Source organism: Capra hircus, chromosome 1 (genome assembly GCF_001704415.2).
Source record: "Capra hircus breed San Clemente chromosome 1, ASM170441v1, whole genome shotgun sequence".
In the NCBI taxonomy this organism is placed as follows: domain Eukaryota; kingdom Metazoa; phylum Chordata; class Mammalia; order Artiodactyla; family Bovidae; genus Capra; species Capra hircus.
In genome coordinates, this window is record NC_030808.1 from 105471667 (window position 1) to 105478491 (window position 6825).

The following is a 6825-nucleotide window of genomic DNA, read 5'->3' on the forward strand; positions in this document are numbered from 1 at the left end:
CAGTCAGCTCCTGGTCTTGTTTTTGTTGACTGTATAGAGCTCCTCCACCTTTGAGTGCAAATAATATAATCAACCTGATTTCAGTGTTGACCATCTGGTGATGTCCATGTGTAGAGTCTTCTCTTGTGTTGTTGGAAGAGGGTGTTTGCTATGACCAGTGCATTTTCTTGGCAAAACTCTATTACTCCTTGCCCTGCTTCATTCTGCATTCCAAGGCCAAATTTGCCTGTTACTCCAGGTGTTTCTTGACTTCCTACTTTCGCATTCCAGTCCCCTATAATGATCCACTGGATCATGGAAAAAGCAAAAGAGTTCCAGAAAAACATCTATTTCTGCTTTATTGACTATGCCAAAGCCTTTGACTGTGTGGATCACAATCAACTGTGGAAAATTCTGAAAGAGATGGGAATACCAGACCACCTGACCTACCTCTTGAGAAACCTGTATGCAGGTCAGGAAACAACAATTAGAACTGGACATGGAACAACAGACTGGTTTCAAATAGGAAAAGGAGTACGTCAAGGCTGTATATTTTCACCCTGCTTATTTAACTTATATGCAGAGCACATCATGAGAAACGCTGGACTGGAAGAAACACAAGCTGGAATCAAGATTGCCAGGAGAAATATCAATAACCTCAGATATGCAGATGACACTACCCTTATGGCAGAAAGTGAAAAGGAGCTAAAAAGGCTCTGATAAAAGTGAAAGAGGAGAGTGAAAAAGTTGGCTTAAAGCTCAACATTCAGAAAACGAAGGTCATGGCATCTGGTCCCATCACTTCATGGGAAATAGATGGGGAAACAGTGGAAACAGTCTCAGACATTTTTTTTATTTTTTTGGCTCCAGAATCACTGCAGATGGTGATTGCAGCCGTGAAATTAAAAGATGCTTACTCCTTGGAAGAAAAGTTATGACCAACCTAGATAGCATATTCAAAAGCAGAGACATTACTTTGCCGACTAAGGTCCGTCTAGTCAAGGCTATGGTTTTTCCTGTGGTCATGTATGGATGTGAGAGTTGGACTGTGAAGAAGGCTGAGCGCCAAAGAATTGATGCTTTTGAACTGTGGTGTTGGAGAAGACACTTGAGAGTCCCTTGGACTGCAAGGAGATCCAACCAGTCCATTCTGAAGGAGATCAGCCCTGGGATTTCTTTAGAAGGAATGATGCTAAAGCTGAAACTCCAGTACTTTGGCCACCTCATGAGAAGAGTTGACTCATTGGAAAAAACTCTGATGCTGGGAAGGATTGAGGGCAGGAGGAGAAGGGGACGACAGAGCATGAGAAGGCTGGATGGCATCATGGACACGATGGATGTGAGTCTGAGTGAACTCCGGGAGATGGTGATGAACAGGGAGGCCTGGCATGCTGCGATTCATGGGGTCGCAAAGAGTCGGACATGACTGAGCGACTGAACTGAACTGAACTGAACTGGAGGAGGTCTGGCCAACCACACCCCGGACCTAACAAAATCCTATGACTCACAAGATAAAACAAATAGCATTGTAAAACAAATAACAAACAGGTTAAGGTAACACCAGAGCTGGTATTTGCTCATAAGCCAATGATGATATCAGTTTGTGGCCAGGAATTATAAACTGGAACCCCCAAAATTGTAATTTGAATTCTCACTCGAGGAGCAGATGTGCTGCCCAGGAACTTTTCCCAACTGGGACTCCAGATTGCTGTTACATGGGACTTCCCAGTGCTGTTTGAAGTCTGGATGTTGACTCACCCCAATTAGGTGATGTATGTACTGTTCTATTTGTCTTTCCTTTCAATGATTGCTTATTGAAAGCAAAATCAATAATTTTCTATTAGATATTGTTTCCCTTTTAATGATTATATATTGAAAGTAAGTTAGATAATTCTCCATTGAATATTGGAATTGTTTATCTGAGTATAATGAGTGATTTCTTTAGTTAACGAATTCCTCAAACCTGAAACGAAAGTTAAAACTTTCAGCAAAATACTTAGACACATCAACTTTCCTTTCCTTGATGCTAACTCAACATTTTCCACACAACCCGAGAAATATCTGGATCCCGCTTTAAATTTAAAACCCCTGGTCCGGGTGATTATCTGCATGTATTAAAGTAACATGTAGCTATCACAAAAAACATTTTTAAAACTATCTCTATTTGCATGTTAAAATAAGAATACTCAACTCTCATAGCTTAATTTTGGGGGTACATGCTGTAGTGGATACACAGGCTTTCTGACAAGAGTCTCCTTTTTTTTCTTTCTTTTTTTTTTTTTTTGTAAATTTTTAGGCTTAAGAGTCCTGCATCTTCAAGGTATAAACCAGAAAACTCAGACACGTGACATACATTCTACCAAAAATTACTAAATGAAGCTTCAGTTTAGAAGAGAGCAACTTCAGGAAGTTCTGAACACAAACGAACACATCGGTAAGGCTTATAGCAGAGCTGACTGGCTTTCTCAGAGACTTAACCTATGCAGGGATCTAAGGCAAAGTGGAACAGAAACAGTCTTTCCTTCCTATTTGCCTTTGTTAGCAGGATTCCAAAGAAATCCTGGGATTGGCCTCAATATTTTTTGAAATTTTCACTAAAACTACTCTTCCTATTTCTCACAGCCTTTCTGAATTACTTGGGATTCAAATATGAATTCAATAGCAACTATATTCATTGCAGAGTATGTTCTAAGTTTTGTTCACTGAGTGTTTTCAGAAAAATTGTCTCATTCTTTCCCATATAAAATTCCTCAAGCCTCCTACAAATAGGTGTCTGGTGAACCCAATCCTCAGTTTCATTTTGGGCAAATCCCACTTAGACCCAAGCTAGAGTTCCTACTTTATCAATATTGTTAATGATTAAACTACCAAAGATTGAGCAGATAACCAACAAAGACCTACTGTATAGCACAGGGATTTCTGCTCAATATTTTATAATAATCTAAATAGGAAACAAGTTTGAAAAATAATAGATATGTTTATATGCATAACTGAATAATATTGCTATACACCTGAAAGTGACACAACATTGCAAATCAACTATTCAGTTCAGTTCAGTGGCTCAGTCATGTCCAACTCTTTGCGACCCCATGACTCGCAGCACGCCAGGCCTCCCTGTCCATCACCAACTCCTGGAGTTCACTCAGACTCACGTTCATCGAGTCCGTGATGCCATCCAGCCATCTCATCCTCGGTCGTCCCCTTCTCCTGCCTTCAATCTTTCCCAGCATCAGGGACTTTTCCAATGAGTCAACTCTTCTCATGAGGTGGCCAAAGTACTGGAGTTTCAGCTTTAGCATCATTCCTTCCAAAGAAATCCCAGGGCTGATCTCCTTCAGAATGGACTGGTTGGATCTCCTTGCAGTCCAAGGGACTCTCAAGAGTCTTCTCCAACACCACAGTTCAAAAGCATCAATTCTTTGGCGCTCAGCCTTCTTCATAGTCCAACTCTCACATCCATACATGACCACAGGAAAAACCATAGCCTTGACTAGACGGACCTTTGTTGGCAAAATAATATCTCTGTTTTTCAATTTGCTATCTAGGTTGGTCATAACTTTTCTTCCAAGGAGTAAGTGTCTTTTAACTTCATGGCTGTAATCACCATCTGCAGTGATTTTGGAGCCCCCCAAAATGAAGTTCGACACTGTTTCCACTGTTTCCCCATCTATTTCCCATGAAGTGATGGGACCAGATGCCATGATCTTCCTTTTCTGAATGTTGAGCTTTAAGCCAATTTTTTCACTCTCCACTTTCACTTTCATCAAGAGACTTTTTAGTTCCTCTTCACTTTCTGCCATAAGGGTAGTGTCATCTGCATATCTGAGGTTATTGATATTTCTCCTGGCAATCTTGATTCCAGCTTGTGCTTCTTCCAGTCCAGCGTTTCTCATGATGTACTCTGCATATAAGTTAAATAAGCAGGGTGACAATATACAGCCTTGACGTACGCCTTTTCCTATTTGAAACCAGTCTGTTGTTCCATATCCAGTTCTAACTATAGTCCAATCTAAAATATAAAGTAAAAAATGTCTATTTTGTATAAAAAATAAAAAATAAAGATTGAACATATTTAAACATGTTTTAAGTAAATAATCAAATCAAAATTTTTCATTTTTGCATTTTAGAGTAACAAGGAAGGTCTTTTCACTACTGGTGGAATTCCTGTTCTACAGTGGCAAGAGGCCCCATGTTTAACCCAGGATTCTATTCCTGAGATATTCCTTAGGCCCTCCTGGGGTTGTTTACTTAAAGAGTTTATTTCCAGTTATGACTATCTGAGCTTCTTAGACAGTCCAGCAGCCCCTGCAGCTTCTGCCAGTGGCAGTGGGGCCACCCAGAGAAATGCCCACGTTGCTACTCCTACCGTAGTTCTCCTGCTGCTGTTGGGCTGGAGACGGTCAAGCATGAGCCACACTTTGTGGCCAAAACAACTCACAATTGCTACAAGCTTGACCAGAATCCACCCTCTAGACTTCCCAGAAGCACAACCAAAAAGTAAGCTCTGTGCTCCTGAAGAGACCATCTCAAATTCAGAGTTATTCAATCCTTAACAAACCCAAATAGAGGGCACTAATAGTCCCGACTGAATATCTTTTAGGAAAACTATTTCTGTTCCTTCTTCTAAAAGTAAAATACGTACATCTAATTGACATTACCAAACAGAACACAATACGTGCATTCTCAGATTGAGGAAACCTCATACCGCTACTGCAGGGCAATGGGTGGGTTTGGGGGTTTTGTTTTTCTTACAAATCTGAAATGAAAGAGCCTATTCTGAAGAATTTCCTTAACAAAAGTAGAGTTCCAATAAAACATCTTTTTTTTGGTAAAGACATTTTTATCTCCATAAACCAAATTGCCAGCCAATCTGGAAAAAAAAAAATAGCTTCCTCAGTAAATCTTTTAAAAGGTAAAGTACCTGCTGTGTAAAATTAGTTGTTGTTGTTTTAATCTAAAGCCAATTTATACTTTCTTACCTAAAAAATCATTTTAAAAGCTTTTCAAATTAAATTTTACCCCTTTTAAAAATAAGTACTACCTGAAGATGGTACAAAATTCAAGGCGTACAAAGTAGATCTCTCTCCCACCTTAATTCACCCTTTCAGAAACAACCACCCTTATCAATATATATTTTTTATTCTTTCCAGAGGCTGCAGAGGAACTGATGCCTGTATAATGGCATAAATTTCTTTGGGAGTTTACTGAGTCAAATTCTTAATTTTTAATTTTTCATGTGTTATGATTCTGTTGTGTTCCAATTTCTGTATTTTCTTTGGGTCCCTATAAATTGTTTGATGTTACCGTCAAGTGGCTGGTATCTGTTTTGCCCTTAACAATAGCTCAGTTCTGCAAGGTAGGGAAGTTGTATTTTGGTTAGATTTTGCTTACTTATTTGTTTTCCTTATCCAATACAGCTGGTTATTTATCCCATTTCTTTAAAGATTTCCTGAGATTATGCACTTTAGTGCAAAAAGTATGTATAGTGTCAAGAACTGTGAAGGGCCTGAGATTTTAACCTACTTATAAATTAATACTTAGCCTCTCACAGTCTGATAAATGTTGTAGAAGACATGAGACTCCTAGGCCAGAGACAAAGGACCGTCTACTGCTCAGAGTGATAGCAACTGCCAGAGTACCATCATTTGTGCCAGTTCCCCAAGCCTCAATTCCTGCAATGTGATATCCAGAAGATGAAATGATACCTACACATGAAGTATAGTGCACTACCGGGGCAATAGCCTCAGCATAAGGATACCAAGTCTTTTATAATGGGAAGTAAACGTGTGTCACTTTTGAGCCAAAAAGGGACATCTTTATTATACTGGACAGTAAGCAAACCTGCCTATTGCTCTGGAGGAATCTCTATCTTCCAAAGCTATTTACTACATAAATATTCTCCAAAAGATCGTTCATAACAAAGGTAGTCAGTTCCTCTGCTCACAAGATGTGCAGAGATGTGAGAGATCATGCAGAATTATCTCCAAATATACAGTGCCTACAATCTGCTAGACACTGGAAGGAATTTCAATCCATTCATTCATCAAGCTTTTATTGAGCACATTCTTTGTTCCAGACACCGTTAAAGGAAATAATGCACATAAAGGAACTTTTTTAAATTGTGGAGAGACAAGCATTAGCCATTTTTCCTACCACCTTAGCTGATTTATCTTCCTAGTATTTGCCAGTAGTAAGTATTATGTTTGTTGCTGTTGCTGGTTATCTTCCAGTGTCTGTGTTGGTCTTTTACTTCAACAACTGGGATTCAATGTCCGACTCTTCACTCCTATTTCGTGTATACAGCTTAACGAAATTAGAGGTAAGCACACACCCACGAAACCATCACCATAATCTGTGCAATAAACATATCCATCTATATATTACTTTTAAAAACACATCTATCACCTATAAAAGTTTCCTCTCATCCTCTTTATTTGTGTGTGTGTATGTGTGTGTGTGATAAGAACATTAATATAAGATCTATTCTCTCAGAAAATTTTTAAGTGTATAGTACTGTTTACAGGACTGCAGTCCATGGGGTTGCGAAGAGTCAGACATGACTTAGTGACTGAACAGCAACACCACCACTGTTTATAATATGAAGAATATGAAATAGCCACACTCATAGAAGCAGAGAATAGATTGGTGGTTGCCAGGACCTGGAAGGTGGGGAAAACAAGAGGTATGTATGAAAAAATACAAAGTTTCAGTTATGCAAGTTGAAAAAATCCTCAAGATATACACAGTGGCTATAGATAACAAGGCAGTATTGGACACTATCTCTCCATTTATTTATGTCTCCCTTAAATTTTCTCAATAATGTTTTTTACACTTACTGGGAAAGAT

General features: G+C 39.0%; 1 long non-coding RNA gene across 1 annotated transcript; it reads left to right on the top strand.

Moving 5' to 3' along the window:
- Positions 1585–6293, top strand: LOC108636899. The gene is made up of 3 exons (XR_001918618.1): positions 1585–1751; positions 2276–2413; positions 6210–6293. It is a non-coding gene; the product is annotated as an uncharacterized LOC108636899 (long non-coding RNA).